The following is a 20,921-nucleotide window of genomic DNA, read 5'->3' on the forward strand; positions in this document are numbered from 1 at the left end:
AATTCAGGCTTTCTTTTTCAAAAATGGATAACATAAACTCACAATTGTGAGAAATAAAGCCAGAATTGCAATATAAACTCATAATTCAGGCTTTCTTTCTTAGAAATCGGTGATATATACTCACAATTGTGAGAAATAAAGCCAGCATTGCAATATAAACTCATAATTCAGGCTTTCTTTCTCAGAAATGGATGATATATACTCACAATTGTGAGAAATAAAGCCAGAATTGCAATATGAACTCATAATTCAGGCTTTCTTTCTCAGAAATTGGTGATATAACCTAGCAATTGTGAGCAATAAAGCCAGAATTGCAATATAAACTCATAATTCAGGCTTTCTTTTTCAAAAATGGATAACATAAACTCACAATTGTGAGAAATAAAGCCAGAATTGCAAAATAAACTCATAATTCAGGCTTTCTTTCTCAGAAATGCATCATATATACCAACAATTGTGAGAAATAAAGCCAGAATTGCAATATAAACTCATAATTCAGGCTTTCTTTCTAAGAAATGGATGATATAACCTAGCAATTGTGAGCAATAAATCCAGAATTGCAATATAAACTCATAATTCAGGCTTTCTTTCTCAAAAATGGATAACTTAAACTCACAATTGTGAGAAATAAAGCCAGAATTGCAATATAAACTCATAATTCAGGCTTTATTTCTCAGAAATGGATGATATATACTCACAATTGTGAGAAACAAAGCCAGAATTGCAATATTAACTCACAATTCAGGCTTTCTTTCTCAAAAATGGGTAACATAAACTCACTATTGTGAGAAATAAAGCAAGATTTGCAATATAATTTTTATAATTCAGGCTTTCTTTCTCAGAAATGGGTGATATATACTCACAATTGTGAGAAATTAAGCCAGAATTGCAAAATAAACTCATAATTCAGGCTTTCTTTCTCAGAAATGGATGATATATACTCACAATTGTGAGAAATAAAGCCAGAATTGCAATATAAACTCATAATTCAGGCTTTTTTCTCAGAAATGGATGATATAACCTAGCAATTGTGAGCAATAAAGCCAGAATTGCAATATAAACTCATAATTCAGGCTTTCTTTCTCAAAAATGGATAACATAAACTCACAATTGTGAGAAATAAAGCCAGAATTGCAATATAAACTCATAATTCAGGCTTTCTTTCACAAAAATGGATAACATAAACTCACAATTGTGAGAAATAAAGCCAGAATTGCAATATAAACTCATAATTCAGGCTTTCTTTCTCAAAAATGGATGATATAACCTAGCAATTGTGATCAATAAAGCCAGAATTGCAATATAAACTCATAATTCAGGCTTTCTTTCTCAAAAATGGATAACATAAACTCACAATTGTGAGAAATAAAGCCAGAATTGCAATATAAACTCATAATTCAGGCTTTCTTTCTCGGAAATGTATTATATATACTCACAATTGTCAGAAATAAAGCCAGAATTGCAATATAATTTTTATAATTCAGGCTTTCTTTCTCAGAAATGGGTGATATATATACTCACAATTGTGAGAAATAAAGCCAGAATTGCAATATAAACTCATAATTCAGGCTTTCTTTCTCAATAATGGATAACTTAAACTCACAATTGTGAGAAATAAAGCCAGAATTGCAATATAAACTCACAATTCAGGCTTTCTTTCTCAAAAATGGATAACTTAAACTCACTATTGTGAGAAATAAAGCCAGAATTGCAATATAATTTTTATAATTCAGGCTTTCTTTCTCAGAAATGGGTGATATATATACTCAGTATTGTGAGAAATAAAGCCAGAATTGCAATATAAACTCATAATTCAGGCTTTCTTTCTCAGAAATGTATTATATATACTCACAATTGTCAGAAATAAAGCCAGAATTGCAATATAAACTCATAATTCAGGCTTTCTTTCTCAAAAATGGATAACTTAAACTCACAATTGTGAGAAATAAAGCCAGAATTGCAATATAAACTGATAATTCAGGCTTTCTTTCTCAAAAATGGATAACTTAAACTCACAATTGTGAGAAATAAAGCCAGAATTGCAATATAAACTCATAATTCAGGCTTTATTTCTCAGAAATGGATGATATATACTCACAATTGTGAGAAACAAAGCCAGAATTGCAATATTAACTCACAATTCAGGCTTTCTTTCTCAAAAATGGGTAACATAAACTCACTATTGTGAGAAATAAAGCCAGATTTGCAATATAATTTTTATAATTCAGGCTTTCTTTCTCAGAAATGGGAGATATATACTCACAATTGTGAGAAATTAAGCCAGAATTGCAAAATAAACTCATAATTCAGGCTTTCTTTCTCAGAAATGGATGATATATACTCACAATTGTGAGAAATTAAGCCGGAATTGCAAAATAAACTCATAATTCAGGCTTTCTTTCTCAGAAATGGATGATATATACTCACAATTGTGAGAAATTAAGCCAGAATTGCAAAATAAACTCATAATTCAGGCTTTCTTTCTCAGAAATGGATGATATATACTCACAATTGTGAGAAATAAAGCCAGAATTGCAATATAAACTCATAATTCAGGCTTTTTTCTCAGAAATGGATGATATAACCTAGCAATTGTGAGCAATAAAGCCAGAATTGCAATATAAACTCATAATTCAGGCTTTCTTTCTCAAAAATGGATAACATAAACTCACAATTGTGAGAAATAAAGCCAGAATTGCAATATAAACTCATAATTCAGGCTTTCTTTCACAAAAATGGATAACATAAACTCACAATTGTGAGAAATAAAGCCAGAATTGCAATATAAACTCATAATTCAGGCTTTCTTTCTCAAAAATGGATGATATAACCTAGCAATTGTGATCAATAAAGCCAGAATTGCAATATAAACTCATAATTCAGGCTTTCTTTCTCAAAAATGAATAACATAAACTCACAATTGTGAGAAATAAAGCCAGAATTGCAATATAAACTCATAATTCAGGCTTTCTTTCTCGGAAATGTATTATATATACTCACAATTGTCAGAAATAAAGCCAGAATTGCAATATAATTTTTATAATTCAGGCTTTCTTTCTCAGAAATGGGTGATATATATACTCACAATTGTGAGAAATAAAGCCAGAATTGCAATATAAACTCATAATTCAGGCTTTCTTTCTCAATAATGGATAACTTAAACTCACAATTGTGAGAAATAAAGCCAGAATTGCAATATAAACTCACAATTCAGGCTTTCTTTCTCAAAAATGGATAACTTAAACTCACAATTGTGAGAAATGAAGCCAGAATTGCAATATAAACTCATAATTCAGGCTTTCTTTCTCAAAAATGGATAACATAAACTCACTATTGTGAGAAATAAAGCCAGAATTGCAATATAATTTTTATAATTCAGGCTTTCTTTCTCAGAAATGGGTGATATATATACTCAGTATTGTGAGAAATAAAGCCAGAATTGCAATATAAACTCATAATTCAGGCTTTCTTTCTCAGAAATGTATTATATATACTCACAATTGTCAGAAATAAAGCCAGAATTGCAATATAATTTTTATAATTCAGGCTTTCTTTCTCAGAAATGGGTGATATATATACTCACAATTGTGAGAAATTAAGCCAGAATTGCAAAATAAACTCATAATTCAGGCTTTCTTTCTCAGAAATGGATGATATATACTCACAATTGTGAGCAATAAAGCCAGAATTGCAATATAAACTCATAATTCAGGCTTTCTTTCTCAAAAATGGATAACATAAACTCACAATTGTGAGAAATAAAGCCAGAATTGCAATATAAACTCATAATTCAGGCTTTCTTTCACAAAAATGGATAACATAAACTCACAATTGTGAGAAATAAAGCCAGAATTGCAATATAAACTCATAATTCAGGCTTTCTTTCTCAAAAATGGAAGATATAACCTAGCAATTGTGATCAATAAAGCCAGAATTGCAATATAAACTCATAATTCAGGCTTTCTTTCTCAAAAATGGATAACATAAACTCACAATTGTGAGAAATAAAGCCAGAATTGCAATATAAACTCATAATTCAGGCTTTCTTTCTCGGAAATGTATTATATATACTCACAATTGTCAGAAATAAAGCCAGAATTGCAATATAATTTTTATAATTCAGGCTTTCTTTCTCAGAAATGGGTGATATATATACTCACAATTGTGAGAAATAAAGCCAGAATTGCAATATAAACTCATAATTCAGGCTTTCTTTCTCAATAATGGATAACTTAAACTCACAATTGTGAGAAATAAAGCCAGAATTGCAATATAAACTCACAATTCAGGCTTTCTTTCTCAAAAATGGATAACTTAAACTCACAATTGTGAGAAATGAAGCCAGAATTGCAATATAAACTCATAATTCAGGCTTTCTTTCTCAAAAATGGATAACATAAACTCACTATTGTGAGAAATAAAGCCAGAATTGCAATATAATTTTTATAATTCAGGCTTTCTTTCTCAGAAATGGGTGATATATATACTCAGTATTGTGAGAAATAAAGCCAGAATTGCAATATAAACTCATAATTCAGGCTTTCTTTCTCAGAAATGTATTATATATACTCACAATTGTCAGAAATAAAGCCAGAATTGCAATATAATTTTTATAATTCAGGCTTTCTTTCTCAGAAATGGGTGATATATATACTCACAATTGTGAGAAATAAAGCCAGAATTGCAATATAAACTCATAATTCAGGCTTTCTTTCTCAAAAATGGATAACTTAAACTCACAATTGTGAGAAATAAAGCCAGAATTGCAATATAAACTAATAATTCAGGCTTTCTTTCTAAAAAATGGATAACTTAAACTCACAATTGTGAGAAATAAAGCCAGAATTGCAATATAAACTCATAATTCAGGCTTTCTTTCTCAAAAATAATATAACGTAAACTCACAATTGTGAGAAATAAAGCCAGAATTGCAATATAAATTCATAATTCAGGCTTTCTTTCTTAGAAATCGGTGATATATACTCACAATTGTGAGAAATAAAGCCAGCATTGCAATATAAACTCATAATTCAGGCTTTCTTTCTCAGAAATGGATGATATATACTCACAATTGTGAGAAATAAAGCCAGAATTGCAATATGAACTCATAATTCAGGCTTTCTTTCTCAGAAATTGGTGATATAACCTAGCAATTGTGAGCAATAAAGCCAGAATTGCAATATAAACTCATAATTCAGGCTTCCTTTTTCAAAAATGGATAACATAAACTCACAATTGTGAGAAATAAAGCCAGAATTGCAATATAAACTCATAATTCAGGCTTTCTTTCTTAGAAATCTGTGATATATACTTACAATTGTGAGAAATAAAGCCAGCATTGCAATATAAACTCATAATTCAGGCTTTCTTTCTCAGAAATGGATGATATATACTCACAATTGTGAGAAATAAAGCCAGAATTGCAATATAAACTCATAATTCAGGCTTTCTTTCTCAGAAATTGGTGATATAACCTAGCAATTGTGAGCAATAAAGCCAGAATTGCAATATAAACTCATAATTCAGGCTTTCTTTCTCAAAAATGGATAACATAAACTCACAATTGTGAGAAATAAAGCCAGAATTGCAATATAAACTCATAATTCAGGCTTTCTTTCTCAGAAATGGATGATATATATTCACTATTGTGAGAAATAAAGCCAGAATTGCAATATAATTTTTATAATTCAGGCTTTCTTTCTCAGAAATGGGTGATATATACTCACAATTGTGAGAAATAAAGCCAGAATTGCAATATAAACTCATAATTCAGGCTTTTTTCTCAGAAATGGATGATATAACCTAGCAATTGTGAGCAATAAAGCCAGAATTGCAATATAAACTCATAATTCAGGCACTCTTTCTCAAAAATGGATAACATAAACTCACAATTGTGAGAAATAAAGCCAGAATTGCAATATAAACTCATAATTCAGGCTTTCTTTCACAAAAATGGATAACATAAACTCACAATTGTGAGAAATAAAGCCAGAATTGCAATATAAACTCATAATTCAGGCTTTCTTTCTCAAAAATGGATAACTTAAACTGACAAATGTGAGAAATAAAGCCAGAATTGCAATATGAACTCATAATTCAGGCTTTCTTTCTCATAAATTGTTGATATAACCTAGCAAGTGTGAGCAATAAAGCCAGAATTGCAATACAAACTCATAATTCAGGCTTTCTTTCTCAAAAATGGATAACATAAACTCACAGTTGTGAGAAATAAAGCCAGAATTGCAATATGAACTCATAATTCAGGCTTTCTTTCTCAGAAATGGATGATATATACTCACAATTCTGAGAAATAAAGCCAGAATTGCAATATAAACTCATAATTCAGGCTTTTCTTCTCAGAAATGGATGATATAACCTAGCAATTGTGAGCAATAAAGCCAGAATTGCAATATAAACTCATAATTCAGGCTTTCTTTCTCAAAAATGGATAACATAAACTCACAATTGTGAGAAATAAAGCCAGAATTGCAATATAAACTCATAAATCAGGCTTTCTTTCACAAAAAATGGATAACATAAACTCACAATTGTGAGAAATAAAGCCAGAATTGCAATATAAACTCATAATTCAGGCTTTCTTTCTCAAAAATGGATGATATATTCTCACAATTGTGAGAAATAAAGCCAGAATTGCAATATAAACTCACAATTCAGGCTTTCTTTCTCAGAAATGGATGATATATACTCACAATTGTGAGCAATAAAGCCAGAATTGCAATTTAAACTCATATTTCCGGCTTTCTTTCTCAAAAATGGATGATATATACTCACAATTGTGAGAAATAAAGCCAGAATTGCAATATAATTTTTATAATTCAGGCTTTCTTTCTCAGAAATGGGTGATATATATACTCAGTATTGTGAGAAATAAAGCCAGAATTGCAATATAAACTCATAATTCAGGCTTTCTTTCTCAAAAATGGATAACATAAACTCACAATTGTGAGAAATAAAGCCAGAATTGCAATATGAACTCATAATTCAGGCTTTCTTTCTAATAAATTGGTGATATAACCTAGCAATTGTGAGCAATAAAGCCAGAATTGCAATACAAACTCATAATTCAGGCTTTCTTTCTCAAAAATGGATAACATAAACTCACAATTGTGAGAAATAAAGCCAGAATTGCAATATAAACTCATAATTCAGGCTTTCTTTCTCAGAAATGGATGATATATACTCACTATTGTGAGAAATAAAGCGAGAATTGCAATATAAATTCATAATTCAGGCTTTCATTCTCAAAAATGGATAACAAACTCACAATTGTGAAAAATAAAGCCAGAATTGCAATATAAACTCATAATTCAGGCTTTCTTTCACAAAAATGGATAACATAAACTCACAATTGTGAGAAATAAAGCCAGAATTGCAATATAAAATCATAATTCAGGCTTTCTTTCTCAAAAATGGATAACATAAACTCACAATTGTGAGAAATAAAGCCAGAATTGCAAAATAAACTCATAATTCAGGCTTTCTTTCTCAGAAATGCATCATATATACCCACAATTGTGAGAAATAAAGCCAGAATTGCAATATAAACTCATAATTCAGGCTTTCTTTCTCAGAAATGCATCATATATACCCACAATTGTGAGAAATAAAGCCAGAATTGCAATATAAACTCATAATTCAGGCTTTCTTTCTCAAAACTGGATAACTTAAACTCACAATTGTGAGAAATAAAGCCAGAATTGCAATATAAACTCATAATTCAGGCATTCTTTCTCAAAAATGGATAACTTAAACTCACAATTGTGAGAAATAAAGCCAGAATTGCAATATAAACTAATAATTCAGGCTTTCTTTCTAAAAAATGGATAACTTAAACTCACAATTGTGAGCAATAAAGCCAGAATTGCAATATAAACTCATAATTCAGGCTTTCTTTCTCAAAAATGGATAACATAAACTCACAATTGTGAGAAATAAAGCCAGAATTGCAATATAAACTCATAATTCAGGCTTTCTTTCACAGAAATGGATGATATATACTCACTATTGTGAGAAATAAAGCCAGAATTGCAATATGAACTCATAATTCAGGCTTTCTTTCTCAGAAATGGATGATATATACTCACAATTGTGAGAAATAAAGCCAGAATTGCAATATAAACTCATAATTCAGGCTTTTCTTCTCAGAAATGGATGATATAACCTAGCAATTGTGAGCAATAAAGCCAGAATTGCAATATAAACTCATAATTCAGGCTTTCTTTCTCAAAAATGGATAACATAAACTCACAATTGTGAGAAATAAAGCCAGAATTGCAATATAAACTCATAATTCAGGCTTTCTTTCACAAAAATGGATAACATAAACTCACAATTGTGAGAAATAAAGCCAGAATTGCAATATAAACTCATAATTCAGGCTTTCTTTCTCAAAAATGGATAACTTAAACTGACAAATGTGAGAAATAAAGCCAGAATTGCAATATGAACTCATAATTCAGGCTTTCTTTCTCATAAATTGGTGATATAACCTAGCAATTGTGAGCAATAAAGCCAGAATTACAATACAAACTCATAATTCAGGCTTTCTTTCTCAAAAATGGATAACATAAACTCACAATTGTGAGAAATAAACCCAGAATTGCAATATGAACTCATAATTCAGGCTTTCTTTCTCAGAAATGGATGATATATACTCACAATTGTGAGAAATAAAGCCAGACTTGCAATATAAACTCATAATTCAGGCTTTTCTTCTCAGAAATGGATGATATAACCTAGCAATTGTGAGCAATAAAGCCAGAATTGCAATATAAACTCATAATTCAGGCTTTCTTTCTCAAAATTGGATAACATAAACTCACAATTGTGAGAAATAAAGCCAGAATTGCAATATAAACTCATAATTCAGGCTTTCTTTCACAAAAAATGGATAACATAAACTCACAATTGTGAGAAATAAAGCCAGAATTGCAATATAAACTCACAATTCAGGCTTTCTTTCTCAGAAATGGATGATATATACTCACAATTGTGAGAAATGAAGCCAGAATTGCAATATAATTTTTATAATTCAGGCTTTCTTTCTCAGAAATGGGTGATATATATACTCAGTATTGTGAGAAATAAAGCCAGAATTGCAATATAAACTCATAATTCAGGCTTTCTTTCTCAAAAATGGATAACATAAACTCACAATTGTGAGAAATAAAGCCAGAATTGCAATATGAACTCATAATTCAGGCTTTCTTTCTCAAAAATTGGTGATATAACCTAGCAATTGTGAGCAATAAAGCCAGAATTGCAATACAAACTCATAATTCAGGCTTTCTTTCTCAAAAATGGATAACAAAAACTCACAATTGTGAGAAATAAAGACAGAATTGCAATATAAACTCATAATTCAGGCTTTCTTTCTCAGAAATGGATGATATATATACTCACTATTGTGAGAAATAAAGCCAGAATTGCAATATAATTTTTATAATTCAGGCTTTCTTTCTCAGAAATGGGTGATATATATAATCACTATTGTGAGAAATAAAGCGAGAATTGCAATATAAATTCATAATTCAGGCTTTCATTCTCAAAAATGGATAACAAACTCACAATTGTGAAAAATAAAGCCAGAATTGCAATATAAACTCATAATTCAGGCTTTCTTTCACAAAAATGGATAACATAAACTCACAATTGTGAGAAATAAAGCCAGAATTGCAATATAAAATCATAATTCAGGCTTTCTTTCTCAAAAATGGATAACATAAACTCACAATTGTGAGAAATAAAGCCAGAATTGCAAAATAAACTCATAATTCAGGCTTTCTTTCTCAGAAATGCATCATATATACCCACAATTGTGAGAAATAAAGCCAGAATTGCAATATAAACTCATAATTTAGGCTTTCTTACTCAGAAATGGATGATATAACCTAGCAATTGTGAGCAATAAAGCCAGAATTGCAATATAAACTCATAATTCAGGCTTTCTTTCTCAGAAATGGATGATATAACCTAGCAATTGTGAGCAATAAAGCCAGAATTGCAATATAAACTCATAATTCAGGCTTTCTTTCTCAAAAATGGATAACTTAAACTCACAATTGTGAGAAATAAAGCCAGAATTGCAATATAAACTCATAATTCAGGCTTTCTTTCTCAAAAATGGATAACTTAAACTCACAATTGTGAGAAATAAAGCCAGAATTGCAATATAAACTCATAATTCAGGCTTTCTTTCTCAGAAATGGATGATATATACTCACAATTGTGAGAAATAAAGCCAGAATTGCAATATAAACTCATAATTCAGGCTTTTTTCTCAGAAATGGATGATATAACCTAGCAATTGTGAGCAATAAAGCCAGAATTGCAATATAAACTCATAATTCAGGCTTTCTTTCTCAAAAATGGATAACATAAACTCACAATTGTGAGAAATAAAGCCAGAATTGCAATATAAACTCATAATTCAGGCTTTCTTTCACAAAAATGGATAACATAAACTCACAATTGTGAGAAATAAAGCCAGAATTGCAATATAAACTCATAATTCAGGCTTTCTTTCTCAAAAATGGATGATATAACCTAGCAATTGTGATCAATAAAGCCAGAATTGCAATATAAACTCATAATTCAGGCTTTCTTTCTCAAAAATGAATAACATAAACTCACAATTGTGAGAAATAAAGCCAGAATTGCAATATAATTTTTATAATTCAGGCTTTCTTTCTCAGAAATGGGTGATATATATACTCACAATTGTGAGAAATAAAGCCAGAATTGCAATATAAACTCATAATTCAGGCTTTCTTTCTCAATAATGGATAACTTAAACTCACAATTGTGAGAAATAAAGCCAGAATTGCAATATAAACTCACAATTCAGGCTTTCTTTCTCAAAAATGGATAACTTAAACTCACAATTGTGAGAAATGAAGCCAGAATTGCAATATAAACTCATAATTCAGGCTTTCTTTCTCAAAAATGGATAACATAAACTCACTATTGTGAGAAATAAAGCCAGAATTGCAATATAATTTTTATAATTCAGGCTTTCTTTCTCAGAAATGGGTGATATATATACTCAGTATTGTGAGAAATAAAGCCAGAATTGCAATATAAACTCATAATTCAGGCTTTCTTTCTCAGAAATGTATTATATATACTCACAATTGTCAGAAATAAAGCCAGAATTGCAATATAATTTTTATAATTCAGGCTTTCTTTCTCAGAAATGGGTGATATATATACTCACAATTGTGAGAAATTAAGCCAGAATTGCAAAATAAACTCATAATTCAGGCTTTCTTTCTCAGAAATGGATGATATATACTCACAATTGTGAGAAATAAAGCCAGAATTGCAATATAAACTCATAATTCAGGCTTTTTTCTCAGAAATGGATGATATAACCTAGCAATTGTGAGCAATAAAGCCAGAATTGCAATATAAACTCATAATTCAGGCTTTCTTTCTCAAAAATGGATAACATAAACTCACAATTGTGAGAAATAAAGCCAGAATTGCAATATAAACTCATAATTCAGGCTTTCTTTCACAAAAATGGATAACATAAACTCACAATTGTGAGAAATAAAGCCAGAATTGCAATATAAACTCATAATTCAGGCTTTCTTTCTCAAAAATGGATGATATAACCTAGCAATTGTGATCAATAAAGCCAGAATTGCAATATAAACTCATAATTCAGGCTTTCTTTCTCAAAAATGGATAACATAAACTCACAATTGTGAGAAATAAAGCCAGAATTGCAATATAAACTCATAATTCAGGCTTTCTTTCTCGGAAATGTATTATATATACTCACAATTGTCAGAAATAAAGCCAGAATTGCAATATAATTTTTATAATTCAGGCTTTCTTTCTCAGAAATGGGTGATATATATACTCACAATTGTGAGCAATAAAGCCAGAATTGCAATACAAACTCATAATTCAGGCTTTCTTTCTCAAAAATGGATAACAAAAACTCACAATTGTGAGAAATAAAGACAGAATTGCAATATAAACTCATAATTCAGGCTTTCTTTCTCAGAAATGGATGATATATATACTCACTATTGTGAGAAATAAAGCCAGAATTGCAATATAATTTTTATAATTCAGGCTTTCTTTCTCAGAAATGGGTGATATATATAATCACTATTGTGAGAAATAAAGCGAGAATTGCAATATAAATTCATAATTCAGGCTTTCATTCTCAAAAATGGATAACAAACTCACAATTGTGAAAAATAAAGCCAGAATTGCAATATAAACTCATAATTCAGGCTTTCTTTCACAAAAATGGATAACATAAACTCACAATTGTGAGAAATAAAGCCAGAATTGCAATATAAAATCATAATTCAGGCTTTCTTTCTCAAAAATGGATAACATAAACTCACAATTGTGAGAAATAAAGCCAGAATTGCAAAATAAACTCATAATTCAGGCTTTCTTTCTCAGAAATGCATCATATATACCCACAATTGTGAGAAATAAAGCCAGAATTGCAATATAAACTCATAATTTAGGCTTTCTTACTCAGAAATGGATGATATAACCTAGCAATTGTGAGCAATAAAGCCAGAATTGCAATATAAACTCATAATTCAGGCTTTCTTTCTCAGAAATGGATGATATAACCTAGCAATTGTGAGCAATAAAGCCAGAATTGCAATATAAACTCATAATTCAGGCTTTCTTTCTCAAAAATGGATAACTTAAACTCACAATTGTGAGAAATAAAGCCAGAATTGCAATATAAACTCATAATTCAGGCTTTCTTTCTCAAAAATGGATAACTTAAACTCACAATTGTGAGAAATAAAGCCAGAATTGCAATATAAACTCATAATTCAGGCTTTCTTTCTCAGAAATGGATGATATATACTCACAATTGTGAGAAATAAAGCCAGAATTGCAATATAAACTCATAATTCAGGCTTTTTTCTCAGAAATGGATGATATAACCTAGCAATTGTGAGCAATAAAGCCAGAATTGCAATATAAACTCATAATTCAGGCTTTCTTTCTCAAAAATGGATAACATAAACTCACAATTGTGAGAAATAAAGCCAGAATTGCAATATAAACTCATAATTCAGGCTTTCTTTCACAAAAATGGATAACATAAACTCACAATTGTGAGAAATAAAGCCAGAATTGCAATATAAACTCATAATTCAGGCTTTCTTTCTCAAAAATGGATGATATAACCTAGCAATTGTGATCAATAAAGCCAGAATTGCAATATAAACTCATAATTCAGGCTTTCTTTCTCAAAAATGAATAACATAAACTCACAATTGTGAGAAATAAAGCCAGAATTGCAATATAATTTTTATAATTCAGGCTTTCTTTCTCAGAAATGGGTGATATATATACTCACAATTGTGAGAAATAAAGCCAGAATTGCAATATAAACTCATAATTCAGGCTTTCTTTCTCAATAATGGATAACTTAAACTCACAATTGTGAGAAATAAAGCCAGAATTGCAATATAAACTCACAATTCAGGCTTTCTTTCTCAAAAATGGATAACTTAAACTCACAATTGTGAGAAATGAAGCCAGAATTGCAATATAAACTCATAATTCAGGCTTTCTTTCTCAAAAATGGATAACATAAACTCACTATTGTGAGAAATAAAGCCAGAATTGCAATATAATTTTTATAATTCAGGCTTTCTTTCTCAGAAATGGGTGATATATATACTCAGTATTGTGAGAAATAAAGCCAGAATTGCAATATAAACTCATAATTCAGGCTTTCTTTCTCAGAAATGTATTATATATACTCACAATTGTCAGAAATAAAGCCAGAATTGCAATATAATTTTTATAATTCAGGCTTTCTTTCTCAGAAATGGGTGATATATATACTCACAATTGTGAGAAATTAAGCCAGAATTGCAAAATAAACTCATAATTCAGGCTTTCTTTCTCAGAAATGGATGATATATACTCACAATTGTGAGAAATAAAGCCAGAATTGCAATATAAACTCATAATTCAGGCTTTTTTCTCAGAAATGGATGATATAACCTAGCAATTGTGAGCAATAAAGCCAGAATTGCAATATAAACTCATAATTCAGGCTTTCTTTCTCAAAAATGGATAACATAAACTCACAATTGTGAGAAATAAAGCCAGAATTGCAATATAAACTCATAATTCAGGCTTTCTTTCACAAAAATGGATAACATAAACTCACAATTGTGAGAAATAAAGCCAGAATTGCAATATAAACTCATAATTCAGGCTTTCTTTCTCAAAAATGGATGATATAACCTAGCAATTGTGATCAATAAAGCCAGAATTGCAATATAAACTCATAATTCAGGCTTTCTTTCTCAAAAATGGATAACATAAACTCACAATTGTGAGAAATAAAGCCAGAATTGCAATATAAACTCATAATTCAGGCTTTCTTTCTCGGAAATGTATTATATATACTCACAATTGTCAGAAATAAAGCCAGAATTGCAATATAATTTTTATAATTCAGGCTTTCTTTCTCAGAAATGGGTGATATATATACTCACAATTGTGAGAAATAAAGCCAGAATTGCAATATAAACTCATAATTCAGGCTTTCTTTCTCAATAATGGATAACTTAAACTCACAATTGTGAGAAATAAAGCCAGAATTGCAATATAAACTCACAATTCAGGCTTTCTTTCTCAAAAATGGATAACTTAAACTCACAATTGTGAGAAATGAAGCCAGAATTGCAATATAAACTCATAATTCAGGCTTTCTTTCTCAAAAATGGATAACATAAACTCACTATTGTGAGAAATAAAGCCAGAATTGCAATATAATTTTTATAATTCAGGCTTTCTTTCTCAGAAATGGGTGATATATATACTCAGTATTGTGAGAAATAAAGCCAGAATTGCAATATAAACTCATAATTCAGGCTTTCTTTCTCAGAAATGTATTATATATACTCACAATTGTCAGAAATAAAGCCAGAATTGCAATATAATTTTTATAATTCAGGCTTTCTTTCTCAGAAATGGGTGATATATATACTCACAATTGTGAGAAATAAAGCCAGAATTGCAATATAAACTCATAATTCAGGCTTTCTTTCTCAAAAATGGATAACTTAAACTCACAATTGTGAGAAATAAAGCCAGAATTGCAATATAAACTAATAATTCAGGCTTTCTTTCTAAAAAATGGATAACTTAAACTCACAATTGTGAGAAATAAAGCCAGAATTGCAATATAAACTCATAATTCAGGCTTTCTTTCTCAAAAATAATATAACGTAAACTCACAATTGTGAGAAATAAAGCCAGAATTGCAATATAAATTCATAATTCAGGCTTTCTTTCTTAGAAATCGGTGATATATACTCACAATTGTGAGAAATAAAGCCAGCATTGCAATATAAACTCATAATTCAGGCTTTCTTTCTCAGAAATGGATGATATATACTCACAATTGTGAGAAATAAAGCCAGAATTGCAATATGAACTCATAATTCAGGCTTTCTTTCTCAGAAATTGGTGATATAACCTAGCAATTGTGAGCAATAAAGCCAGAATTGCAATATAAACTCATAATTCAGGCTTCCTTTTTCAAAAATGGATAACATAAACTCACAATTGTGAGAAATAAAGCCAGAATTGCAATATAAACTCATAATTCAGGCTTTCTTTCTTAGAAATCTGTGATATATACTTACAATTGTGAGAAATAAAGCCAGCATTGCAATATAAACTCATAATTCAGGCTTTCTTTCTCAGAAATGGATGATATATACTCACAATTGTGAGAAATAAAGCCAGAATTGCAATATAAACTCATAATTCAGGCTTTCTTTCTCAGAAATTGGTGATATAACCTAGCAATTGTGAGCAATAAAGCCAGAATTGCAATATAAACTCATAATTCAGGCTTTCTTTCTCAAAAATGGATAACATAAACTCACAATTGTGAGAAATAAAGCCAGAATTGCAATATAAACTCATAATTCAGGCTTTCTTTCTCAGAAATGGATGATATATATTCACTATTGTGAGAAATAAAGCCAGAATTGCAATATAATTTTTATAATTCAGGCTTTCTTTCTCAGAAATGGGTGATATATACTCACAATTGTGAGAAATAAAGCCAGAATTGCAATATAAACTCATAATTCAGGCTTTTTTCTCAGAAATGGATGATATAACCTAGCAATTGTGAGCAATAAAGCCAGAATTGCAATATAAACTCATAATTCAGGCACTCTTTCTCAAAAATGGATAACATAAACTCACAATTGTGAGAAATAAAGCCAGAATTGCAATATAAACTCATAATTCAGGCTTTCTTTCACAAAAATGGATAACATAAACTCACAATTGTGAGAAATAAAGCCAGAATTGCAATATAAACTCATAATTCAGGCTTTCTTTCTCAAAAATGGATAACTTAAACTGACAAATGTGAGAAATAAAGCCAGAATTGCAATATGAACTCATAATTCAGGCTTTCTTTCTCATAAATTGGTGATATAACCTAGCAAGTGTGAGCAATAAAGCCAGAATTGCAATACAAACTCATAATTCAGGCTTTCTTTCTCAAAAATGGATAACATAAACTCACAGTTGTGAGAAATAAAGCCAGAATTGCAATATGAACTCATAATTCAGGCTTTCTTTCTCAGAAATGGATGATATATACTCACAATTCTGAGAAATAAAGCCAGAATTGCAATATAAACTCATAATTCAGGCTTTTCTTCTCAGAAATGGATGATATAACCTAGCAATTGTGAGCAATAAAGCCAGAATTGCAATATAAACTCATAATTCAGGCTTTCTTTCTCAAAAATGGATAACATAAACTCACAATTGTGAGAAATAAAGCCAGAATTGCAATATAAACTCATAAATCAGGCTTTCTTTCACAAAAAATGGATAACATAAACTCACAATTGTGAGAAATAAAGCCAGAATTGCAATATAAACTCATAATTCAGGCTTTCTTTCTCAAAAATGGATGATATATTCTCACAATTGTGAGAAATAAAGCCAGAATTGCAATATAAACTCACAATTCAGGCTTTCTTTCTCAGAAATGGATGATATATACTCACAATTGTGAGCAATAAAGCCAGAATTGCAATTTAAACTCATATTTCCGGCTTTCTTTCTCAAAAATGGATGATATATACTCACAATTGTGAGAAATAAAGCCAGAATTGCAATATAATTTTTATAATTCAGGCTTTCTTTCTCAGAAATGGGTGATATATATACTCAGTATTGTGAGAAATAAAGCCAGAATTGCAATATAAACTCATAATTCAGGCTTTCTTTCTCAAAAATGGATAACATAAACTCACAATTGTGAGAAATAAAGCCAGAATTGCAATATGAACTCATAATTCAGGCTTTCTTTCTAATAAATTGGTGATATAACCTAGCAATTGTGAGCAATAAAGCCAGAATTGCAATATAAACTCATAATTCAGGCTTTCTTTCTCAAAAATGGATAACATAAACTCACAATTGTGAGAAATAAAGCCAGAATTGCAATATAAACTCATAATTCAGGCTTTCTTTCTCAGAAATGGATGATATATACTCACTATTGTGAGAAATAAAGCGAGAATTGCAATATAAATTCATAATTCAGGCTTTCATTCTCAAAAATGGATAACAAACTCACAATTGTGAAAAATAAAGCCAGAATTGCAATATAAACTCATAATTCAGGCTTTCTTTCACAAAAATGGATAACATAAACTCACAATTGTGAGAAATAAAGCCAGAATTGCAATATAAAATCATAATTCAGGCTTTCTTTCTCAAAAATGGATAACATAAACTCACAATTGTGAGAAATAAAGCCAGAATTGCAAAATAAACTCATAATTCAGGCTTTCTTTCTCAGAAATGCATCATATATACCCACAATTGTGAGAAATAAAGCCAGAATTGCAATATAAACTCATAATTTAGGCTTTCTTTCTCAGAAATGGATGATATAACCTAGCAATTGTGAGCAATAAAGCCAGAATTGCAATATAAACTCATAATTCAGGCTTTCTTTCTCAAAAATGGATAACTTAAACTCACAATTGTGAGAAATAAAGCCAGAATTGCAATATAAACTCATAATTCAGGCATTCTTTCTCAAAAATGGATAACTTAAACTCACAATTGTGAGAAATAAAGCCAGAATTGCAATATAAACTAATAATTCAGGCTTTCTTTCTAAAAAATGGATAACTTAAACTCACAATTGTGAGCAATAAAGCCAGAATTGCAATATAAACTCATAATTCAGGCTTTCTTTCTCAAAAATGGATAACATAAACTCACAATTGTGAGAAATAAAGCCAGAATTGCAATATAAACTCATAATTCAGGCTTTCTTTCACAGAAATGGATGATAAATACTCACTATTGTGAGAAATAAAGCCAGAATTGCAATATGAACTCATAATTCAGGCTTTCTTTCTCAGAAATGGATGATATATACTCACAATTGTGAGAAATAAAGCCAGAATTGCAATATAAACTCATAATTCAGGCTTTTCTTCTCAGAAATGGATGATATAACCTAGCAATTGTGAGCAATAAAGCCAGAATTGCAATATAAACTCATAATTCAGGCTTTCTTTCTCAAAAATGGATAACATAAACTCACAATTGTGAGAAATAAAGCCAGAATTGCAATATAAACTCATAATTCAGGCTTTCTTTCACAAAAATGGATAACATAAACTCACAATTGTGAGAAATAAAGCCAGAATTGCAATATAAACTCATAATTCAGGCTTTCTTTCTCAAAAATGGATAACTTAAACTGACAAATGTGAGAAATAAAGCCAGAATTGCAATATGAACTCATAATTCAGGCTTTCTTTCTCATAAATTGGTGATATAACCTAGCAATTGTGAGCAATAAAGCCAGAATTACAATACAAACTCATAATTCAGGCTTTCTTTCTCAAAAATGGATAACATAAACTCACAATTGTGAGAAATAAACCCAGAATTGCAATATGAACTCATAATTCAGGCTTTCTTTCTCAGAAATGGATGATATATACTCACAATTGTGAGAAATAAAGCCAGACTTGCAATATAAACTCATAATTCAGGCTTTTCTTCTCAGAAATGGATGATATAACCTAGCAATTGTGAGCAATAAAGCCAGAATTGCAATATAAACTCATAATTCAGGCTTTCTTTCTCAAAATTGGATAACATAAACTCACAATTGTGAGAAATAAAGCCAGAATTGCAATATAAACTCATAATTCAGGCTTTCTTTCACAAAAAATGGATAACATAAACTCACAATTGTGAGAAATAAAGCCTGAATTGCAATATAAACTCATAATTCAGGCTTTCTTTCTCAAAAATGGATGATATATTCTCACAATTGTGAGAAATAAAGCCAGAATTGCAATATAAACTCACAATTCAGGCTTTCTTTCTCAGAAATGGATGATATATACTCACAATTGTGAGAAATGAAGCCAGAATTGCAATATAATTTTTATAATTCAGGCTTTCTTTCTCAGAAATGGGTGATATATATACTCAGTATTGTGAGAAATAAAGCCAGAATTGCAATATAAACTCATAATTCAGGCTTTCTTTCTCAAAAATGGATAACATAAACTCACAATTGTGAGAAATAAAGCCAGAATTGCAATATGAACTCATAATTCAGGCTTTCTTTCTCAAAAATTGGTGATATAACCTAGCAATTGTGAGCAATAAAGCCAGAATTGCAATACAAACTCATAATTCAGGCTTTCTTTCTCAAAAATGGATAACAAAAACTCACAATTGTGAGAAATAAAGACAGAATTGCAATATAAACTCATAATTCAGGCTTTCTTTCTCAGAAATGGATGATATATATACTCACTATTGTGAGAAATAAAGCCAGAATTGCAATATAATTTTTATAATTCAGGCTTTCTTTCTCAGAAATGGGTGATATATATAATCACTATTGTGAGAAATAAAGCGAGAATTGCAATATAAATTCATAATTCAGGCTTTCATTCTCAAAAATGGATAACAAACTCACAATTGTGAAAAATAAAGCCAGAATTGCAATATAAACTCATAATTCAGGCTTTCTTTCACAAAAATGGATAACATAAACTCACAATTGTGAGAAATAAAGCCAGAATTGCAATATAAAATCATAATTCAGGCTTTCTTTCTCAAAAATGGATAACATAAACTCACAATTGTGAGAAATAAAGCCAGAATTGCAAAATAAACTCATAATTCAGGCTTTCTTTCTCAGAAATGCATCATATATACCCACAATTGTGAGAAATAAAGCCAGAATTGCAATATAAACTCATAATTTAGGCTTTCTTACTCAGAAATGGATGATATAACCTAGCAATTGTGAGCAATAAAGCCAGAATTGCAATATAAACTCATAATTCAGGCTTTCTTTCTCAGAAATGGATGATATAACCTAGCAATTGTGAGCAATAAAGCCAGAATTGCAATATAAACTCATAATTCAGGCTTTCTTTCTCAAAAATGGATAACTTAAACTCACAATTGTGAGAAATAAAGCCAGAATTGCAATATAAACTCATAATTCAGGCTTTCTTTCTCAAAAATGGATAACTTAAACTCACAATTGTGAGAAATAAAGCCAGAATTGCAATATAAACTCATAATTCAGGCTTTCTTTCTCAAAAATGGATAACTTAAACTGACAAATGTGAGAAATAAAGCCAGAATTGCAAAATAAACTCATAATTCAGGCTTTCTTTCTCAGAAATGCATCATATATACCCACAATTGTGAGAAATAAAGCCAGAATTGCAATATAAACTCATAATTCAGGCTTTCTTTCTCAGAAATGGATGATATAACCTAGCAATTGTGAGCAATAAATCCAGAATTGCAATATAAACTCATAATTCAGGCTTTCTTTCTCA

Source organism: Garra rufa, unplaced genomic scaffold, assembly GCF_049309525.1.
Source record: "Garra rufa unplaced genomic scaffold, GarRuf1.0 hap1_unplaced_001, whole genome shotgun sequence".
In the NCBI taxonomy this organism is placed as follows: Eukaryota; Metazoa; Chordata; class Actinopteri; order Cypriniformes; family Cyprinidae; genus Garra; species Garra rufa.